Genomic DNA, 24039 nt, shown 5'->3' with positions numbered 1-24039 from the left:
AAATAGTTCTGCATATCTCATTGGCAAGAATGTGTTTTATTTACAATGTTGGAACACACTTACTTGTGTCTATTTTGTTATCGTGATTTCGAAAGACTGCATTTAGTTGAAGAAAGTGGGAGAACAAACTTTTAAAATGATATTTTTTCACAATGCAGCTTTTGTGTCTATTAGACCAGAAGATTATTTTCATCCTCATTTGTTCTCACACAAGCTTGCCTATCTCGACATGCTAGAGGAATGAAGGACACACGGCTACCATGCACTTATTAGTTTGCGCCACATCTTTGTTTTTCTTTTATCTGTTAATGTATATGTTTTGTTACGGTTTATTGAAACAAATTGAGCAGAGAAGGAATTCCACTTGATGCTGCAAAAACTTTTCAGTTTCTGAAAATAGCCTGTGCTAAAATATACTACAGCCCAAATGGACAAAAATAAAATTATAAAGTGGTTGAAAGAGAAATCTCCTTTACTACAGGGCTGAATTTAAACAGAATGCATTTTTGTATGCAAAAATAAAGTGCAACATATTCTACAGAAATAGTAAAATTCCTGAGATACTGTCTTTGTTCTCTAGCAGTAGGTTTTGGACAGACACAAATATTCACTCTAAAATTGTGTGTGAGTGAAAGAGTAATCCATCTGTCAACACATATGGTGAGAAAAGCAGAGAAATTTGTTCTGCAGAGTACTGCATATTGTCTCATTCACAAACAGTGAAAGAACTACCATTTTTGCTGCATCTTCCATCGCAGTTTGGCATGTCATGAACCCTGGAGTGACTGACATCACCTCTAACTCATTATTCTGTCAAGGGTTGGGCATGACAATTCAGATTATGATCAGTGTCAATCTTTTTGATTGTTTCTCTTTCACTGACATATCAAATGACAGAATAAAGCTGTAATTGAATTTGAAATAGCATCTGAAAAACAGGATAGCGAACAACTCTGCTGTACTTCAGAGGTGGAAATGAAATTAAACTGTGAAGCATGAAATGGAAGGTGCGGAATGGATGATAGATGTTTCTAAACTCAACCACACTGCACACGGATGTATCTAATGACCTCAGTGGAGGCAACGAGATTCTGCCCATTCATAGAAGCATACATGGTGTCAAGTGCTCGCTCTCTCTCCCTCTCACTTCTTCCTTCCCCTTTTCCAGGGCTCAGTCCAATGCCTAAGGGATTTCTGATTAAAGAACAGGTTAATAGGCTGTCCTGCAGCTAACTCATACATTCCCCTGCAGCATTTGTGTAGTAAAAGATCAAAACCCTAATCCAGCAAAGTTTTCTTGGGCCAGAAGAGGACTTAACCTCCCTTTAATCATCCAAAAGTACAAGGCCAGAAGATGCTAATGGGTTGAGAGAGGCCCTATAGTTATAAAACTTACCTAGGACAGATGCAGATGAAAACAACTTTTCTTGATTGTTGGATCAAAGGCTGTTAAGACATATTTTTTTCAGCATTAGTTTTCTAATTATCTTTGTGATCAAAGACAACCTAGACATGTTGCCCTCATGTATGTTTCTGTCCCTGTTTCCTGGAGGTAGTTATTTGCAATGGAATTTATTCAGCACTGTAAGCTTCTCTGTAAGAAAGTCTTGCACATGTTTGAAAATAACACGGGAATCTCTATACTGGAGCAAACCACTGGTCCATTATGTCTAGTATCCTGCCACCCTACCATGGTCCATACTAGATGCTTCTGAACAAGGCTCACCTCCCTCTCCATGGTGCGCACCTAGACCGTTGTACAATGCTGTGCCTGGAGGTTATGGTGGTTTTCTTCTGGACCCTGCAGTTATGACCCTAAAGCCAAATATTTGGATTACCCTTATCTTAAAGGGTACTTAAAGTAGATAGGTCTAAGATAAAGGTACGTTAAGAATCATTATACTTTAAGAATCGTTATAGTCTAGGATTACCCTTATCTTAGACTAGAAGATATTTAGGCATGTTTGCCCAGATTCTGAACCCATTGTGGTCAATGTCAAGCTTCCCACTATCTTCAGTAGCTATAGGATCAGGTTTGCTGTTTTTCTGTATCTTAATGATGAGGACAATCTCTTTCAGCCTTTTCTTTGTGAAATAATGCTCAGACAGAAAAGGGAAAACATGGCAAAAAAGATGTGTCCTGAGATCGTAAATTTTCCATTATATCAGAATTCTTTTTCTTTCCCGATGGACTTTGTATTGGTGCTTTTGAGCCCTTTCTTCCTCCCACTTTTGATGATTAAAGAAGAAAACCAATGTGTGCTTCTTTGTAATATATTTATGGACACATCCTTTTTAGTTTAAAGTTCTTTCTGGTCTTCATTTAAACAAATATTTGTCTCTATAGCACTAAATGTTCTCTTTTGACATACATTGTGGTGGTTTATTTTAATTAAATATGTTGGAAACTAAAAATATGTACCATCAAAAATAAATATAATAACAAATACAATAACCATCCAGCAATTCTACACTCAGAATTCCTTGCATGGCTGTTCCCAGCAATCCTACACTCAGATGTGATGTGTTCTTCATGTACACTGTGAAGGTGTGGGCAATTGAGCGGATATAGAGGTGGCTCTGGAAATAGCCCATTAGCTATCTCTCCTTAGATCTCTTCAGAACAAGTTCAGCTTCTGTTCTCTAACATGGAACACATCCTATCGAGAACAATTGTCTGACTCTGTAACCTAATGGCTGACTTGAAGCATGCACAAACCTTTTACATTGACAGAAAAATAAAGGATAATTTTCTTGCTAGTGCTGGAATTGAAGCCTTCACCAACAGCCTCAAAAAACCTGCTAAAATGCATAATGAGCAGACTTGTACCAAACTTGGAGCAGCAAGGCTGATATTATCATAAGAGAAGGATTCAGTCGACCATGCAAATTGAGCTGAAGAACTGCAGTGGACTAAATATATGATCAAATAAGACCCCCTGCATCTTCCAAAGGGAGAGATTAGCAGCAGATGGAAGCGGCACACAGCAAAGTTTTTCTTTAATCCTAAATTCCTTCAGGGTTTGTAAAATGAGATATCTGAAACCCCGGGCAGAGGAAAGAGGAAATCAAGATGCTATGTGTACTGATAATGTACCATCATGTCACTCTTGATTCACAAGATGATGCTCTTGCACAGTGGAAATTATACATTTGAAACTGATAGAGAAAGAGAGAGAACATATCTGGTCTTTAAATGTGTTATAATGAAGCTGGCTGACTATATACAACCAGGACTTCATTGTAAAGTCTGAAGAAGCAGCTGGAAGCATCTTTGTCGATGCAAGTGCCTCAGCCCAAATCCACAAAGGTACCTGGGTGTCTAAATCCCAGCTTTAGGCTCTACTGCAATCCACAGAACTGCTCCGCTGCCACCTAACCCTGTAGGTGCTGAACCTTACTTGGCACCTAAGTTTTCAGGGTAACATTTCCCTAGGCACCTATGTTTCTGCCTCTGGGCACGTACACTGCTGCCTCACTGTAGGAGTCTGGGCCCCTATCTCCCTCCTAAGCCCCAGTGCGATCCACGAAACAGGAGAAGATTGGCAGAAGAGCATCTCTGTCACCTGTGGCCCCTGATCCAGTAGGTGAGCTCAGAGCACACTTAAGGGATCAGACCCCATTCAAAATCCAGATGGAGGTGGTGCTGCTGCTGTACCTTATAACCCTTAGCCCAGTGGTTAGAGCCTTCCCCTGGGATGCAGGAGAGCCAGGGTCAATCCTTCCTTTGCCTGAGGTAGAGAAGGGATTTAAATAGGGGGCTCCTAGCATTGAGCGCATCACATCTTCCAACGTGTGTGTGTTGGCGGGGGGAGTGTCTCAATTGCTGCTACTGAAACCATCAAGCTTTGTATAAATAATTAAATAGCTGTTGGAGTAGGGGGGCTGGATTTCTCACTCCCCAGCTTCATTCCCTAACCACTAAGCTATAGAGCAAGCCTCAAGCTGTCTCTTTCACTGGCCAAAAAATTCTTGATGTACCCACACACAGTGGAATGACTTCACCAGAAGAGAGAGGGAGAGCGCACCATATTAGACTAGCCCATAGCCCAGTGTTGGGGCACTCTCCTGAGAGTTAGAAAACCCCTGTTCAAATCCTTGTTCCCCGATCTGTCAGACTCGGAATTCAACCTTGGTCTCACGCCTTCCCAGTGAGTGATCTAACCACTGGGCTAAAAAAAACTGATAAGGTTGCTGCTGCTGCCCCCACTAGGTCATCCTCCCAGTGTGGAGCAAGGGAAGTGCCTAACTCACTCTCAACTTAGGCACCTCAGTCACCTGACTCCAGGATAAGGGTTCCTGGCTGAGGATCACAAGCAGAAATAGGTGCCTTCCTGCAGCCTGGATTTAAGTGCCAAACTCTGCGAGAAGGATGGGGTTGAGGGCACAACCTTCTGGTTAGCATCTCCCACTGGCTAGCTTAGGTGGGTTCCCACCTATGCCTTGGCTACATTTGAGAGTTACTGCGCTGTTGGTGGCTTTATAGCACTGTAACTCACTCCCCGTCGACACTGGCAAGGCACATACAGTGCTGCTTATATTCCACCTCCCTGAGAGGAATAAAGAGTATAGCGCTGCTGCTGCTGTGCTGAGCCGCCAGTGTAAACAGGGAATAATCTTAGTATGCTGTAACTGACCTCTGGAAGCTTCCCATAATCCTTTTAAGTGAAGGTCCCGCTCTTTGTTTTGTTGTGATGCCTCTCTTTGTTTTGTTGTGAACTCTGGGCTCCAGAGCTGCTTATCAAAAAAACAAACACAGCTACTGTTTGCTGTGAATGAGCAGAGTCAGGGGAGCTCCCTTTGGAACACCCACAGCTAGTGTTTGCTTGAAGAGAGGGGGAGGGAGGGGGCTTGAGGAGAGAAGCAGCGCAGCAGGTGAGGGGGGATCTGTTTCGGCGAGGGTGCTTATCTGGACTGTGAGTTAAAAAACAGCTGCTGTTTGGCTTCAGTGAGTGAGAGGGCTGGGGGACGGGGTCGGAACTTGCAAGGCAGCTGCTGACACAGTGTCGGCTCCAAAAATCCATTCTCTCTCTCCTCCCACACTCCCTGTCACACTCCACCCCACCTCCCTCTTTTGAAAAGCACGTTGCAGCCACTTGAACACTGGGATAGCTGCCCATAATGCACCGCTCCCAATGCTGCTGCAGATGCTGCAAATGTGGCCACGACAGTGCGCTGGTAGCTGTCAGTGTGGACAGACTGCAGCGCTTTCCCTACTCAGCTGTACGAAGGCAGGTTTAACTCCCAGCACTGTACAGCTGCAAGTCTAGCCATACCCCTAGTATGCTAGTTTCTGTAGATCACATTGTAAGGTGCCTGTCTCTCTCCATGCATTGTATAGGGAACCTAGGTACCTAACTCAGGCTTTGTGGGTCTCATATTGTTCCAGTGATCTTCTAGGTGCACTCAGTATTGCAACACCTTAGTACCTTGTGGATTCAGACCGTCCTTACCTCCTCCCACTTGTATGAAGGCTTATGTCTTCGCTCATTAACCTCTTCAGCTTACATATCAGCATGAAATCCTGCTCCCATGGAAATCAATGGCAAAAATCCCATTGATTTCAGTGGGGCAGGATTTCACCCCAGCGCTGTGATTGTGGGGACAATGTGTTTAGACTGTATCTGAGGTGAAAAGGAAACTCTTTTAAGTACCCAGGATATTACAGAGTACCACTGTAAACTGTGCTGTCCTGTTACCCAACAGTATTTACACTAGAATTAGCCTAAGGTGTAAAATAAAATCAGACTCAGAAACTGTGGCTAACAACTCCCAGCTCCAAGACCTAAGAAAAAAGTATCTGGCATTACCATAAAACTATTCAGTACAGTCATAGGCCTTGATTTCAGAAAAGCATTTTAGGATATGCTTACATCCATCCCAGTGCAGACCTAATTTTCCTGTGCAGTATTTAGGTACTACAGGGTTGGGCTGTAATAAGGTGGCAGAGTTCTTCTGTTAACCTATCCAATTAGCAGCTACTGGAAACCTGCAACAAGCTGATGACATTCTGCTGTGGCAGTGCATCTCATTAACTCCACCTAGACTATAGGGGAGGTGAATGAGAGAGCCCAGGGCTTGGATGAGAGGTCTCAGCAAAGAAGTTTTAGGAATAGCCAAGCTTAGGCTGATGTTCATTGTCTGAGTCATCATTAAAGTCAAACCATAGGAAAAGTGTAAGATTTTTTGGACACAAGCTCAAAGTCTGTGTGTTCTGCTGAAGAAAGACTAGAGATTCATTATGTTCACGTGGCTGATGTAGAAAAACTGTAGATAGTATGACAGATACTGCAACTCCATGCAGTAGCTTTGGGGAAACAGTGTATTAAGTTTTATGAATGGTTTATGTATTACTGTGGACCAGAGATTGCATGCAACTCTGGGGGCAGAGGTGGTGGTGAGGTGTTACCAGCTCCTCCAGAAATTAAAAATAAAGGAGAGTAATTAAGGTGAGTCTGGCATTAAACACCTCCAGACAGGTACCATTTCTCAGGAGGTTTGCATATACTGGTACAAACTGGGCATTCCAGAGACCAATAGGCAAAGAATGGGTTTTTGATGTAAAAAGGCTGGGTTTAAACTGACTCAGGGCTATCTTTCTGATCCAGCAACCAGACAGGAGCTTCTGTCCAAGGAAGGACCCACATTTTGAGGAAGGGTTGGAAACACTTTGGCCTACTAGGATCACATAAAACTAATGGGTGACTCCTGATAGATTTAGTGTGTGTTTAAATGTGTCTTTTGTCTTTATTATGTTCTCTCTATTACTTTTCCCTTAAGAATGAATGTGCTTGCTTAGGGCTTGTCTCCACTTACCGGGGGACTGACACACAGCTATTGATCCACTGGAGGTTGATTTAGTGGGTCTAGTGAAGACCCAGTAAAGCAATCACCGATCGCTCTCCCGTTAACTCCGGTACTTCACTGGAACGAGAAGCATAAGGTAAGTCGATGGAGAGTTTTTCCCATTGACCCAGTGCGGTGTAGGCACCGCACTAAGTTGACCTAAGGTATGTAAACTCCAGCTACATTAGTGACGTTGCTGGAGTTGCATAATTAGGTTGACGTAGCCCCATAGTGTAGACCTGCCCTTAGAAAGCGCTGTGTAGTGGCTAGTAACTTCTGGCAACACACTGTTCATAGCCCTTGGAGAGAGAAAGCCATGCACAGATGCTGGCCTGTAGGCACATTGGCTTGCTGGGGATATCACACCGTAAGATGGGGCTTTACAGCCTTAAAATCCCCCAGTCAGAAGGTAGTGAGGGCAGGGGTCACTGCCCAGAGACAGATGCTGGCTGGAGACTTGAGATCTGACTGGGCACTCCTGGAATGGACCATGGTGTGGGGGAGACAGGTGAAATTGCCCTGAAACTGTGACAGATGGCTTGTGGTACAGTGAAACCCCGCTATAACGCAATGTTTGGGGTCCAAAAAATTCCATCACGATAAATGCAAGGTCGTGATATAGTGGGGTTTCAAGCCGGTCAGTTTAAATCAGTGGTCCCCAACGTGATGCATTGAAGTGCTCCGCCTAGTGCCTAGTACCACTAGTGCCTAGTGCCCAGCAGAGGAGAGAAGCCATGGCCCCGTGCCTCCCGGGGACAGAGAACTCCGAGGCTGCGGGCGCCGGTGCTATCTGTCCCCAGCAGGTGCAGGGCCTCAGCTTCTCTCCCGCTTGGAGAGAAGCCACAGCCCTGCGCCTGCCAGAGACAGAGAATTCCAGGGCTGTGGACACCGGTGCTCTTTGTCCCCGGCAGGCGCAGGGCCGTGGCTCCTCTTGAAGCCGAAGAGAAGCCGTGGCCCTGCACCTGCCGGGGACAGAGAGCACCAGCACCCATAGCCTCGGAGTTCCCTTTCCCCGGCAGGCGTGGGGCCGCAGCTTCTCTCCCCTGCTGGGCACTAGGCAGGGACACATCAATGTCCCAACGGGCACTATGGCGTTGGGGATCACTGGTTTTAGGCCTTAAAGGGAGCCAACTTATGATCATGTTATATGCGATTTCGCGTTATGGCGGAGCGCGTTATTGCGAGGTTTGACTGTAAATCAAAGCTAAACTGAACCCTCGCGTAATTCTACTGACTATAGGAAGTAACAGCAGGTGTGAATTTGGTCCCAGGACCTTAAATACACAACTGTTTTTTTCTAAAAATAAAGACATTAAAATGAAAAAGTTCAGTGATTTGCACTGAATCTCATTTTAATATTGTATTTAATAAAATGAGCTTGGTACAGATCAATCTCATCTCATCTCTGCTCTTTTTGTATTATTGCTTTACATGCCTTGAAATGGGAACTTCAAGCACTTAATTAAATAGATAGAAAGGTTGCTGAGTTTCACTCAACTTTTTAAAGTACCTTTTGAAACCTCCATTAGAAAGTATTTTTACAATTTCTTACAGCAGCACACCTCTGCATATCACAAAAGTAATTTCTGCTCCTGTACTTGATAGATTTTTTTTTTCATTTTTTTTTTTTTGGCATTTCACAGCTAAGGAATTTAGCTTCACAGCAACCCTGTGAGATGAATGCATTAGGTGTCCCCATTTTGCAAACTGAGGTATGTGGCGGTTAAGGGGCTTGTCCTTGGTCACACAGGAAGTCTTTGGTGGAACTGAGAATAGAACCTAAATCTCTTGACTGCAGTCCTGTGTTTGAACCACAATGATATCCCTGTTCCCAATTGTAATTACTATTATTTTTCTTTGTCTCCATTGATGGCAGCACCCTGGTGTATCTAAAATGTGTTGCCAAATACCTTCTTTGAGGGAAAACCCAAACCCAAATGCCAGTTCAGCTGGGCAAAGAATTGAGGAAATGTAAGGGAAGCAATTGGAGCTGCTCAATGGAGACTACTCCAGCCTAGTGTCTGGATCAACTTATAGGGTTCCTCTGTGGAGGTGAATGGGAACTGTTCCCTGGTAGGTCTCCTGGGATCTCACCCACTTTTCCACTGGCCCACCCTTGAGCTGCCTCCACTCATGCCAGGCTCAGGGCTCTGAATATCACTCTTGGCCTGACTCTTCACTGACTTGGGCTGAGTTTACTCCTGTCCTGAGTAATCTCACCATAATCAATGGATTTATGCTAAGAGAATGGAGACTCAGGTCCTGTGCACTACACTTTACCTACAAATCAAAAGAATGTCTGCTTAATGAGCAGCCTGTAGCCCACCTAGGATTTCACAAAAAGCAATTTCATAACCATAGAAACAAGTTCTACAGTACAAAACTCACATGGATATGGTTGTCAGGAGTTGCTGCACTGGGGCTGCTCCACATACAGCCAACAGCCCAGTGACCATATGCGCTTGGAACTGTATGATCCCATAATCACTGGGTCAATAGGCTTATCTAGATGAGGGAAAATTGTATGAGTGTAACTACAAATCAGTATAGCTATGCTGGGACAAATCCTTAATGTAGAGATACTGCCCTGCTGCAAAATGGGGCTGTGATTCTAGGCCTGCTCTATCTTACACTGGTCCAGGATCACCAGCGTGCAGCACATTGTGGACTTACTTCTTCTTGTCTCTGGCATGCTGCAGAATGTCCACTGTGCTAGTGGGGGCCAGGAGCGGGTAGCAGAGAGTCAACTGTGATGGCTTTACTCCACCCAAGAATTCCTCTGTGCCAGGGCAATCCCCAGCTGCCCTGTTACATCAATTTTCCATCTTTGCAGTTTGCATCATGGAAGAGACACAAAGAATGGGACAGAACAGGAACTGAAGATCTGGCCTAATGAGAGTTGCATGCACCGCTAAAGCTGCAGGTTGGACACTCTAAATGGATAGGAAAGATCAGTTTGTGCAGGATCTAGCACAGCAGAGCCCTGATTCAGATTAGGGCCTCAGGGCCTTGCTGAACTAGAATATGAATTAATAACCGGTGTCACAAAACTCCATTTTCTTAACATAGGATGAACTGAAACACATTGTTGTGTCATCTGCTTTGTGGATTTTCCGCATTGCTGCCAAGGGCGGCTCCAGGCCCCAGCACACCAAGCGCGTGCTTGGGGCGACAAGCTGCAGGGGGCGCTTTGCTGGCACCACGAGGGCGGCAGGAAGGCTGCCCTTGGCGGCTTGCCTGCGGAGGGTCCGCTGGTCCCGCAGCTTCGGTGGACCTCCCGCAGGCGTGCCTGCAGAGGAGCCGCTGGTCCTGCGGCTTCGGAGGACCTCCCGCAGGCACGCCTGCGGGAGGTCCGCTGAAGCCGCGGGATGAGCAGACCCTCCTCAGGCAAGCTGCTGAAGCCAGCCTGCCTGCCGTGCTTGGGGCGGCAGAATGCCTAGAGCCGCCAATGATTGCTGCTCACTGTAGTATCTAAGCACTGAGGGTATGTCTATACTGCAATTAAAAACCTACAGCTGGCCCATACCAGCTTATTTAGGCTTGTGGGGCTCAAGCTAAGAGGCTGTTTAATTGCAGTGTAGACATTCGAGCTTGGGATGGAGCATGGTCTCTAGGACCCTGTGAGGTGGAATGGGCCCAGAGCTCAGGCTTGGGCCGAAGCCCAAATGTCTACACGCGGGTAAACAGCCCCTTAGCCCAAGCCCTATGAGCCCAAGTCAGCTGGCACAGTTCAGCTGTAGGTGTCTAAGTGCAGTGTAGACAAGGCCAGCCTTAAGGGTGGGCCACATGGGTAACTGCCCAGAGTGCCATGGTCAAGGAGACACTGTGTGGCAGTGCACAGGTGCCTGTCAGGGGAGCGCCACAAACTTGCACAGCCAATGTATGGGGAGCGGGGAGAGGCAGATTTCTCCCTGCTTCCTCCTGAGGGATGGGGTTACGCACAGATACTGCTTCCTCCTCACCCCCCCAATGTTGCTCTGTGCTCTACTAAGGGGCTTTGCAAGGGGGAGCAAGGAGCAATGCCAGGGCCCCCTGCATTGAGGTCACTTTCACCACATGGGCTGTTCCGTGAGGCCAGCATCAAGAACTTCTCTCCTGCCCTCCCCTTCTGCAGCCCAGCTGGGGAAAGTGACCTGAATGCAGGGAGCCCTGGTGTTGATCTCGCTTCCTCCCCCACAGCCCCCCTAAGGGGGCACAGAGGAGTAGCATTCGAGCAGGGGAGCAAGCAGCAACGCCAGCTGCTCTGTCATCCAGGTCAGCTTCCCAATGTGGGTGCAGGAGGGGGGTACAGAGATTAGGTGCACAGAAGGAGGTGCAGGAGGTAGGGGAGAAGGGGACACAGTGCAGCGGTTAGGGGCAGGTGGGGTCGCAGGATGGGGTTGGGGAGAATGGGGCACAGGATGGCATTAGGGGAGAAGGGGTTATCCATTATTACTGTTATTATTGTGTGTTTTACAAATAATTTCAGGCATATGTCTCAGATTAGATGCCTGAAATCATTCTCAATTTTATGAGTGACTACCATCTTTCAGCTCTCTGCACTAGCACAAGATGGGTCCATCTCTCCCTTTGTCTGCTTGGGCTCTCTCCGTCCCTTACTTTATTCTTGAGAGCATGCTGAAACCTATCAGCAGAAGCCAAATGCTTGATCTGGAAACCTTAACTTGGCAAGGAGTCCTTACTTGTACACTTCATCCAGCTGAACTCATGAAGGTTGCAAGATCTGTCCCCAGCTCCTATTGTTGCTCAGCAGTTCAGAGTTTTGGAGCAGCACTTTGTGTTGATTTGTCTGCAAACATTTTAATGTTTTGCTGCTACCATGAAGAGTAAAGGATGATTCTGTGTTCTACCACAGTGGTCCCCAACCTTTTCGTCTGGCGGGCATCAGACCAAGGACCATGGCGGCAGTAGAGCACCCGCCGAAATGCTGCCGAATTTCTGCGGCATTTCGGCGGCGACACCTCTTGATGATGTCGCTTGTCAGCCGCAAGTGGTGTCATTGAGAGGCGTTGCCACTGAATTTCTGCAGCGTTTTGGCAGCTATGCCTCTCGAAGACATCACTTGTCGGCTGCATTTCGGCGAGTGCTGCACCTCCGGCCAGGTCGCGGGTGCATTTAGATGCCCCTGTGGGTGCCATGGAGCCCATGGGTACCGCTTTGGGGACCCCTATTCTACCATATAGTCTTTGTATCCTGAAATAAAATCACATGCGGCAGACTCTTGTTCGATATATATATATATATAGCACGTATTGTGAGAGAGAAAGCATGTTTTCTTGCCGATTCTGAGACCCTCATCACAGATGTGTAATATTGTTAAAGCTAGAATGTATGAGTTTGCACAGGAGGAACTTCCCTACAAATACATTCCTAATAAAGATAATTTCTTCAGAATAAGCACTGGAATCAAATTTTGCAATGCTGACTAGCCAAATCAAATTATTATTTTTGTAAAGACTGATTAATAGCAGTTATGTCCAAGCCCAAAATTTATATCCATTATGCCATGGTTTTATTTTTTTTGCACTTGTTTATATATTATTGCTTTTTTTTTGGTTAGCTAGCATAGTTGTTAAGTGGTTGTGTAACTTAGCCATTACTCCAACAGAACCCTGGAGAAGCAAGCTCTGTGTGTTCTGTATTCTGCTTGACTGGTTATTGTGAATATATTTTTTAAGCTTTAATCTCTTGAGAAGCCAATTCCACAGCTATGGATAGTGGAAATTCCTGAAGTAGATGATGCAGTATCCATCCTTGTTTACTGGAATGTGGGAAAGAGGGTACTTCTGTTTTAGATTGCTTACCTCCTACTCTTTTTTTTAAAAAAGTACAAATACAAAATGGGTAAAATAAGCCTTTATGCTGTTTGTTTTAAAATATTAACTCTGCAATCGTAGACCAACAAGAAGGAAATCCAATCTATAAATGATCCTTTCTCATGGCATTGTATTAAACCAGTCGGATAGAGCAGATATAAGAGACAGACAAGCTCTAGGAAGTGGCGTCTTTTCCTATGTACAGAAAGATCTGTTGTTCTATATAGCATTTTGAAGCTGACTTTTTTTTTGCCCAAATCATGTCATGTGATATAGTATGACAGATCTCTGGTCATTTAGTGGTTTTCTGGGTTTTCGCCTTCAGAGCTGGGTGGCCAGAGAGCTGTGGCTGCTGGCTGGGCACCCAGCTCTGAAGGCAGTGCCACCACTAGCAGCAGCACAAAGTGAGGTAGGCAATACACTATACCATGCCACCCTTACTTCTCCACTGCTGCTGGCAGAGCTGGTTGCCCAGCCAGAAGCCACCACTCCCTGGCCACCTGGCCAGTGCTTAATTTGTTATGGGGCTGAGCCCTGGCACCTCTTTCAATACAAATTAAGCTCTGAGCAGGGAGTCAGTGGGACTCGGGGGGGGGGGGTTGGGGAACCCACAGGGGCTAGGGGCAATGTGGGGGGAAGTTCGCGGGGACTAGGGCACCAAAATGCAAGTTCGTCCTTGGTGCCATTTTCCTTAAGGCCGGCCCTGATGCAGAAGTGCCCTGAGTGATTACTACACTGAGCTATATTATACAAGACGTTAGTCCATGCTCTCATAGTCTATTGCTTCAGTTACTGCAACCCTCTTTGGTTTGTCCTTCTCTTCTTTGGTTTGTCCCGCTCTCATCTCTTCCCCTCTCATTCAGTCCAAAATGCAGCTGCCAAGATCATTATCTTTTCCCACTACTATGCCTCACTCTCACTATCCCTGTCCTTGGTGCTCACAATTGGCTCCCCCACTTTTTCCATATATTATTCAAACTCCTTGTCTTTGAAGCTCTTTCCATCTCCATCCTTGCATACATCCGTGTCATTATTGCCATGTGCAGTGCCCTCTCTCCTACAAGTCATACTCCGCCAAAATTGCCTTTTCACTGCTGCTTTTGGCACATTTGCCTAGTTCAACTCAGGTTTCTTCCGTGTCGCCTTGTGTGTTTAGAATAAATTGCACCGAGCTCTATCTAACCACCCCCTTAAGGAATGAAAAACCCATTGATCTAATCCCTGAAACATTCATGGCATGATGCTGGCACCTCACTTTGCATTTGTTCTTTCTGTCTTGTACAGGCACCAGTGAAAACAAGCCATAGTCTGTAAACACTTGAGGACAAAGACCTATTGTTTCTTTGGCACTGACCTCCTAGTTTACAGCATAGTTTACTTTACCATACGCTGTGCAAGACTATGTAAATGCTGAAGTAATAATAGTAAATACTGGCTGTAGCTGATTTCTTTGCGCTTTAGCTCACTTATGTTGGCTACCTTCAGTATTTTTGTCCAGAGTCGCAGGGCAGACAGTGCAAGTGAATATGCTGTGCCATCTCTGCTGCAAGTATGCACCTCATTCAGATGTTCTAGGGCAGGCAGCACGTGAAATTACAGCTTTCTCAGTCACCGAGTACAAGAGCCCAGCGCTGATGCAGATCCTGTGCTGTCTACTGGGCTTCTGTGCAGCTCAGTGGGGAACAGTGTGTCAAAAGTGTCAATAACATTTAAACAGTTGAATACATTTTATTGAGATTTTCATCAGAGGATCCCAAAAGACTGTACAGGAGCCTAATAGAGATTGAGAGATTGACAGGAAGACAGCAGGAGCATGACCACACTCATGCACTAACCAGTTCCGAGGGCTATAATTTCACAAGGCTCTTAGAGCAAATGACAAAAAACACAATGGGCCAAATTCATGCCAGGTGTAACTCCATTGACTTTAAGGGAGTTACACCAGAGAGAAATTTGTCCACAATATGCATGCTAACTACATTCCCACCCTTACCTTCGGTAAAAAGGTAGCAGGTTGTGGGAGAGCACATCCTGTATGTTTGAATGGAAATGTACAGATGCTGGCTGAAATCCATTGCCTGTAGTATTCATAAATAACCATCAGAGAAAATTCAGATTGGCTTCAAAAGTGTAGAGGCTCCTGAAAATGCTATCATTGCTAAAAATATGATGCAGTTCAGAAATATATTGGTTGCAGTAAATGTATAATGTATTTTTTGTAAAGAAAATCAGGTTGGATCAGTATTTCTCAAACTGGGGTCGCCACTTACATAGGGAAAGCCCCTGGCGGGCCGGGCAGGTTTGTTTACCTGCTCGGTCCACAGGTCCAGCCGATCGCAGCTCCCACTGGCTGCAGTTTGCCGCTGCAGGCCAATGGGGGCTGCTGGAAGTGGCGCGAGCCGAGGGACTTACTGGCTGCCGCTTCCAGAAGTCCCCATTGGCCTGCAGCAGCAAACTGCGGCCAGTGGGAGCCGCGATTGGCTGGACCTGCGGAGGGGGCAGGTAAACAAACTGGCCCAGCCCGCCAGGGGCTTTCCCTACACAAGTGGCGACCCTGTTTGAGAAACACTGGTGTAGTGTGACCACTGTTTTACTTCCTTACATGTAGACAAGGCCAAAGTAAGAGGGAATGTGGAAGGACTCGGCTGAAGACAGAAGGAGAGCTCCTTCTGCTCCTTGGCTTGTACCCGAGAGCTCCTCCTCCTGGTTCAATCCACTTTAAACACTGAACAACCTCCCCTGCCCCAACCGTTTCACTGAGGTTACTTGGTGGGAAATGTAAATTATTCATCGTATGTTAAAATGTTTCCAAAACTTTGTTTATAATCTATTCTATATAAAACACTGGCTGACTTCATAGAAAATATGGTATGCATTTGGCTCTCAGGGTTCTGTCTCTGTTCATAAACCATTCCACAATGTTCATATAGTTTGATGTCAGTAGTATAGTCCTTCAAGTAAATTATGTATTTAGTATTCACTCTAGGTCAGGGGTTCTCAAACTGGGGGTCAGGACCCCTTGGGGTTGCGAGGTTATTACATAGGGGGTCGTGAGCTGAAAGCGTTCACCCCAAGCCCCACTTTGCCTCCAGCATTTATAATGGTGTTAAATATATTAAAGAGTATTTTTTTAATTTATAAGGGGGGTCACACTCAGAGGTTTGCTGTGTGAAAGGGATACAATAGTTTGAGAACCACTGCTCTAGGTCATCTGTTACCCTGTATTTTATAGTTAGTTGTATTGTTTCTGGTTTTGAAACATCTGGGCAGCTCTTATCTGATGTAGATTCTATATCATAGCAAAAGAGAGTGGTCCAGGCTTTTAATTTTGATGGCTTGATAGCGTGATGAGGGAAGCATTTAGGTTTCAGTCCACTGCATCCTAATAAATGTTTATGGTGGGCCACATCCTTTCTCTCTTTTGTACTATGATTTTTCCAATGTACTTGTTTATACAGATATAATTGTCTAAGACTGAACCATTTTCACTTAAATTGAAACCTCCAATAGCATAGATTGACCTTGCTCTTAAGCAACAAGTATAATGTTGCTTAATACATGGCACTTGTAGACAAACAGCAATGAATTGGACATAACTGAAAATTGAAGAGTGAGGCATTCCAGTGGTTGTCTTTTGATTTTTAAATAGGATATTTTTTGAAGGCTATGTAAACTCTTATGTTTTAGTGCATAAGCCATCTACTAATTGGGTTTATGATTAAATTTGTTGTGTTGTAGGGTAGGTTATTCTACTCTTGGTCACTAGACGGTTTCTTACACCTTCCTCTGAAATTCCTAGTACTAAACTACACGGCCCTCCAACACAGGGTCTCAGAGCCAGAGCTTCAGCCCGAGTTCAAACATCTACACTGCAGTTGGATGGCCCTGCAGCCAAAGCCCAACTTGGCTGATCCAGGCCTGATACAGCTGTGCCATGAGTATTTTATTCTAGTGTAGCTGTACTATTAGGCTTTGATTGGGAAAGAGCCCTGCTCCCTGATTCCACAGTGGTCAGCAGTGTTGGCTCAATAATGTGTGTGCTGCTCCTTTTCAAAAGTCTAATAGGACCTTTGCAATCTAGTCTTATTGCTGTCGGGCTCTGCGTTCAATGTGGGAAGTGTTTTGTGTGCAAGCAGTATGACTTATGGGAGTTCTGACACTTAAAACATTTCATTTTCTATTTTCTTGACTTATCTCCTAATTTAGTTTATCCAGACCAGGCCTTCCCAGCCTCTCTCCTAGACATATTATTAAGCAAATATTTCTCTGTGTCTTTTTTGGAATGCTCACGGTTTCTCAGATTTCTTACTTCATCATATGTAAGTTTTTGGATCCTTGACTTCCCAGGGAAAGACCTTAAGTTGTTACTACCAATTCTTTTAAGAACACCAGCAGAGAGCTGATAAGAATGACTTGATTTTCAGTATTTGCTGGGTTAAGTAAGAGGTAAATTTGAGGTGTTCCTAATTGGCATTCTCCCAGCCCTCTGAATCCAGCACCAGCTAAGGACTTAGGGGGGAGGGGTAGCTCAGTGGTTTGAGCGTTGATATGTTAAAGCCAGGGTTGTGGATTCACTCCTTGCAGGGTCCATTTGGGGCAAAAATCTGTGTAGGGATTGCTCCTGCTTTTAGCAGGGGATTGGACTAGATGATCTCCTGGGGTCCCTTCCAACCTTATATTCTATGATTATCGAAAGGAGAATAGGAACAGTATTGGGAATTTAGCACACAAATTTACTTATTTTTATTTTGGATTTATGCTTGGTATCTGTTTCAAACTCTTTACTGTCTGGCTCCAAGTCATGAAAAATTTAAGCACATGTTTAAGTCCCATTGATTTAGAATGTGCTTCAAGTTAGAAAGTACTTCAAGTTAAGCATGTGCACAGGTGCTTTGCTGAATTAGGGCCTCTCTGTTTCTCTCGCTCTTTTTTTCCAGTCTTTAGGGGAAAACGTTTTTTGTTTTTTTTTGTTTTTTGCTTTTTCTTTTGTTTCCTTGTTTATGAGGAGTGTGTTTATGTGAAAAATAAATTAATGGAGGCAAGTCCAAGAACTGAGTTTTGTATGAATTTTGCAGAAAGTGAAGTCTGCAGTCATCCTCCTCTCTTGTGAGCAGTAGTTCCATAATCTAGGCTGAGCTTCTGTGAAAGCTCGGTCTCCTGCACTCATGAGCCTTCCCTTGGTTGACTGTTTCATTGTCCTAGAGGACCATAGCTGTCATAGGAGGTCATAGTTGCAGAGAGTGAAGCAATCAATCAGGTAGCTAGGGCCAGTTCAATGGACAGCTTTAAATTTCATGGCAAAGATTATGGACCCTGTATTCAGTGATAAACCAGTGCAGAGAACAAGGGAGCAGGGGAATCTGTTCACAGTGTCTTCTGTTGCTAAGCAGACTGGCAACTTCTTTTTGTACCAGTGGGAGCTTTTTCACAATGTGTGGTTTCATTTCTAGATATAATGAGATGCCGTAAATCAAGCCTGGAGGTCAAAAATGCATAGATTGGCATGGCCAGGTCTGTATCTGATAGGAAGCCAATAGATGTGGGTTTCTCACTTAGCTAGGACTTTTTATAAGAAAGCTTTGAAATGTGGCAGGGTCCAGGTGTTTTCAGAGGCAGACCATGGTCATGGTTTCTTCTTGCCTTGCAAATGAGAGAAGTTGTCATTTTCACTTGCAGGTAGAAGTAGTCTGACAGGATTTGGAGTAGTTCTTGCAGTTCTGATGTCCACATCCACCCCAAGGCTCCAGTCTCCAGGGTTAGTGCAGCTGTTTATGTGGGTCTATTGATTCCCTATAACCCCCCTACTAAGGAAGACACTTAGAATAAGAAATTAAGAATTTACTACTAAGAATGGTGACTTAAAGCCACAATGTAGCTCTTATTATTATGCATTTGTAGCATACAGAATAATGATATAATGATATAATGTGGTTGCTGTACATGTTTTCTAGATAATGGCTGTATTACTGCGGAGACAACAGATGAGTCCTTTCTTCTCATCTGACATTTAAATTAACTTGGGAAAAAAATTATCTCCACTGGACATTTGCTCCATATAGTGTAATAACAATTGCTGTAATTTTTTTTTAAATTGCATCTCTTTCTCTCTCTCTCATATGGCAAAAAGGATTAAGTGCTCATTAGCGTGACTGACAGTGGGGCTAGAGTGTCCAGACAGCAAGTGTGAAAAATTGGTACAGGAGGTGGGGTGTAATAGGCGCCTAGATAAGATTAAGCCCCAAGTATCGGGACTGTCCCTATATAATTGGAACATCTGGTCACCCTAAGTTGGGCTGACTATTGTGTCCTTTTCGGTTTTCATGCCATGTTTTTAAATATTTTCATGCATCAGCCAGGAAGATTTTTATGGATTATTCACTACTATTTTTTGAAAATATGTTATGCTGGAGGATACTGGGGGCTTTGAACTTTAGGCAATCCCAGACCTCTTTGAGGCTTGTGAGTGTGCTAGTCACTCTTCATTCAGGATAAAGGTCTAAAGCACATTTAGCAGGGCTCTACCAGGAAGACAAGAGAGAGCTTCCTTTGGTCATAGTGTTTGCTGGAAGAAAGCCTGGAAATGTGAGTAAGAAAGCTGCTTCCTGTTGCGTTCCTGCTGTGTTCTGGGAAACAAGACTTTGTGTATGTTCTTTGTGAATAAGCAGGATCACACTCACAAAATACCAGAAACTCCATCATCAATTTCTCTTCCTATAGAAACAACCCCAAGACCCTGAATATTAGCCAACAGTTTGCTCAGGCCCAAAGAGATGACAATCTGTTTCTGCACCTGATAAAGTATGCCAAGTAACTAGTTCTTTAAGATACCTAGAGGTGTGTATTATATACTAGAGATTAAGGTTGAACATTATGGGGAAAAAGTGAATAGGCAGTATCATTTGTGATCTCTTACACTAAAGAACAGACTAATCAAAATAATTGCTTTTTAATTTGTCTCCAGAAAAATCTTTGCTTTATGAAAAGCAAAACAAGATAGAATACATTAGGATTATAGTTCACACTGAACAGGAACATTTTTCTTCCCCACTTTATATCTTTCCTCAGTTTACACTGTTTGTTTTGAAATCACTTTGTTTGAGAATCCTGATTCCTCTAGGGACTGTACAAATATTGTCATTGAACAGACTACAATCATGAATCAGTAGAAGAATCAAGTAAAGCTTAGTTCACACACACACATACAGATACCCTGTTAACCAGCAGTGGTGATTTTGGATGCACAACCGTAAATTATTACTGTAATTGGTTCTTTCCTGTTTACTGTTAAGTAGAAACAAAGCTGTCTCCCTCCCTAAAGCAATGATCTCGAATGATCTTGATCCTAACGCTCAGCAGAGTTGCGCCTGGTTAGTACTTGGCTGTGAGCCTTCCAAGAAGAGCCCAGAATGGAACTGATATATTTCTATGATGTAAAACTCATGCCAGATAATCAGTGATGGTCATCCAAGTGTTGTACAATAAAACCAATATAAAGCAGCCAATGGATTATGCTTTCCATGAAAGCTCCCATTTGCACTCTTGGGGCAGCCACAATCAGGGGAGTCCATGGTAGTATAGCTTCACTGGAGTCATGCTGCCAGGGAGTCAGGAACAGGGCAGGCAATCCAGTGCCAGAGGAGATGGCCCTGGCTCCCTGCAGGCCCATGGGCCTTTGTTAGGTTTGAGGGTAGGCTCTGTCACTTATTCCCTGAGGTGGAGGGAAGCCCACCCGCCAGGAAAATCGAGAACTCACAGGGGACAGATCACTAGGCAATCTTCCCACATAAAAAGTCCCCTCCTGCTGGCTTTAGCATGGCACAGGACAATCCAGGCCCTTATTCATTTTTAGTCCTTACTCAGGCTAATCCCAATTGAGTTCAGTAACAGTACATTAATTTTTATTACATATGAAAATATGATAAATTATCATAATCAAAAAATTATTTCTAGCATGGTGCTAGCAGCTCATCTGCAGAAGGTCACCCAGGAACATGAAAATAATATAAAGCAAATGTGTGGCCAGCCTCACTAGCACTAAAATAAACTGATTGGTAGTATTTTTGTTTGTATTAAAGTATGGGAAACTATTCATATTTTGAGAGAGAGGCTTCAAGGGACACTCCCCGAGCTAATTTAACCCAAAATATAGGTGTTTGCAAAACAAGCTTTTATAAAATCTAAAATGAAATGGTCACAGTCCATTGAATAGAAAACAATGAAAGTAACCTTTAAAAAACCTTGAGGAATGCAAAAAAAGTCCAAACAAACAAGAAACCAAAAATAAAACAAACATAAACAAACCCCAACCTAAAAGCATCAATAAAAGCAAATTAGATGTATAGAATTATTATTGCTACTAATTATTGTACATATTCGTAATCTAAGGCATTATCGGTAATATAAGTAACATTTTTTAAAAATGTTAAGATGTATTTTTAATACATTTTAAGAAATGTGAAAATGTTAATAATACAATCTTGGTATAATACAGCTCCATAGTGAATAAAGTTTATCCGAAGCACCTCATCTTGCTGTTATATTATGTTTCCACAACATTTTATTGGCCTGTCTATAGAAGTGAAGCTCAGAAACAATTAAGGTACAACTACTAAAGAGTTCAGTAGCAAATCCAATAGACTAACAAGACTGCTTTTAAGTCAATAGTTTAGAGGAAACAGCTGTGCAAGAACAATGACTTTTGAAGTACAGTAGATCTTGACAGGAGCTCAGATCCCTGATATTTCAGCCTTGTTCATTTGTCAGCATAAAGGCAAAATAAAGTCTTGTGGGCTTAAGCAGACTCTATGGCTAAAAATATAGTTTGACAGTTCTTGTGTGCATTTGACAAGTCTACACAAAGAATATATTAGTATTCTTTTCAGCTATGAAGGGAATATATGTTTTTAGGAGTGGCTGCAGTCTGTTATTTGAACTGAAATTTTAATCTGTGCTGCCCTGGTACCTTCAAAGAATTGTAACCATGTGTTGTTAGGGTTTTCATCTTTCATAGCTTCATGAATGCACATGGTAAAGATATCAGATGACAAATATTTTACAATAAAAAGTTAATTAATATTTGGAAACTGCTTCAGTTAGTCTAAATTTGTAATGAGAAATGAACCATTTGTTTTCTTTTATTTCCATCAGTAATTACTTAAATAAGGTGTTTAAAATGGCTCACCACATTCTGACATTTGGAGTGAACAGTTCTTAAATATTGGACTTATATCAGATAGTGTGACTTTTTGCCAAAGTTAATTAATTGGGTCAAGAACATGAGTTTTGAGTGTTTAATGCATGCAGGAATGGGCCTTTATTTAAGAGATTTCTGGTTTAACTGTACCTCCCATTGATTATAAAATAGTATTTCCAAAAGCCTATGCTTATTTTGTCCATGAAAGCCATATCAAAGCTAATTGTGCTATATGAGTTATATATTATTCATAAGAAATAAATGATAGACAGACAAGAGTATCAGGTCTCTAATTTACATCAGAGTTCTTATGAGAGTATAATAAACTGCAACAGTAAAGTGTGACTGATTTGTGATGCACCAAAATTCCAAAATAGAGTTAAGGCTTTGGGGCCAAATTCACTTCTCTGTTACATGAGTGTAAATCTGAACTTCCTCGTTGGCATCAGTTGACATTGATGGGCTTAACTCTGGGTTTTCAGCATAGGTTCTGGAACTAGAGGTCCTGGGAGGTGCTGCCACACACCCTGGCTACTACACCCTCTTGTTTCCATTATATCCAGAATTTACAGTTCTTCTTCGAGTGATTGCTCACATCCATTCCAGTTAGGTGTGCGCGCCGCGCGTGCACGTTCGTCGGAAACTTTTTTACCCTAGCAACTCCAGTGGGCCGGCAGGTCGCCCCCTAGAGTGGCGCCGCCATGGCGCTCTATATATACCCCTGCCGGCCCGCCCGCTCCTCAGTTCCTTCTTACCGCCGTGTCGGTCGTTGGAACTGTGGAGCGCGGCTTAGCTGTCCTCCACGTCCCTAGCTCTCCTAGTTTTCAATCGCTTATCTCTAGTTCTATATAGTGTTAATTAGTGTTGTTAAGTAAATAGTTTAGTCAATAGTTGTTAAATAGTTCTTGGCCGGGGGCTTAGCCCTTCCCGGCACCCGGCGCCAGGCTCATGCCTGTTTCGCCGGGCTTCAAGCAGTGTGCGGCCTGCAAGAAGCCCATGCCCACCAGCGATCCCCACGAAGCGTGCCTGAAGTGCCTCGGGGAATCGCACAGGTCTGACAAGTGCCGCATCTGTAAGGCTTTCAAGCCGAGGACAAAAAAGGAGAGAGATCAGAGACTCCGAACTCTCCTAATGGAGGCGGCACTTGACCCGTCGACTTCGCGGACCGTGGTCTCGGCACCGGCACCGGATCGCTCCGGCACCGAGAAGACTCCTCGGCACCGACCTTCTCCGGCACCGGAATCACAGCCTAGGCCGTCGAAGTCTGCTACTCCGGCCAGGCAGACCCGGCTTGAGCGCCCGGCCTCGACATCGGCCGCGGCACCGCCGGCACCGTCAGCACCGTTGACTCCGGGCCAGGCGGGTCCGTTGAGTCCGGTGCCGCCGAGCTCCCCCATGAGATCTGGGGTTGAGATAGTGGTCCCGTCAACACCGGAGACCTTCGCCTCGGCTCGGGACCTTATTGCCCTGACGGAGCCCACTCGGCTGCCACCCCCGGTACCTCCGGTGCGGGTCGTGTCCAGGGGCAAGCCCATGATGTCGGCGCCGCCCAGAGACAGTCCTTCGCCATCTAGGTCCCGACGTCTTGGGCGCTCCAGATCCCGACGCCGCTCGCAGTCCCGGCACCGCTCCCCTCAGCGGCACCGGTCGCACTCGCGGCAACGGTCGACCTCCGGACGGTCGCGGTCAAGCTCCAGTCGGCGTCACCGGCACCGCGACTCCAGGAGCAGGTCCCATCGCTACTCGCCGCACCGGTCGACCTCCCGGCACCGAGCTGGTGGCAGGTCCCGGTCTCGGTCGACCTCCCGGCGCCGAGCCGGTGGTAGGTCCCGGTCGACCTCCCGGCACCGAGATGGTGGCAGGTCCCGGTCTCGGTCGACCTCCCGGCGCCGAGCCGGTGGTAGGTCCCGCTACCGAAGCGACACCCGGTACCGATCAGGATCCCGGCACCGTGACAGATCCAGGTCCCGGTCCCGATCCCGGCACCGATACGACTCCCGGCACCGGTCCCCGGCACCGAGACGATCCTCCGTGCCGACCCGCGCCGGCCCGTACCATCCGGGGTCGGCCCCGCCGTGGCCCTCGAGACAGCCGTCCGTATCTTCGCAGGCGGACAGTGCGTATGCGCTCGGCACCGACCGGCAGGCGGCGCTCTTCGGGGATCCGCCGCTGGAAGACCAAGGC

The 24039-nt window shown here is 45.0% G+C and overlaps 1 protein-coding gene across 6 annotated transcripts in view; it reads left to right on the top strand.

Annotated features, from left to right (window-relative positions):
* The window catches only part of TMEM117 (transmembrane protein 117), a 464204-nt gene that overhangs the window by 282318 nt on the left and 157847 nt on the right, over nt 1–24039 (top strand). The gene's annotated exons all lie outside the window — the stretch shown is intronic.

This window comes from Gopherus evgoodei, chromosome 1 (genome assembly GCF_007399415.2).
Source record: "Gopherus evgoodei ecotype Sinaloan lineage chromosome 1, rGopEvg1_v1.p, whole genome shotgun sequence".
Taxonomy (NCBI): Eukaryota; Metazoa; Chordata; order Testudines; family Testudinidae; genus Gopherus; species Gopherus evgoodei.
This window is presented reverse-complemented; position numbering and strand designations above follow the sequence as displayed.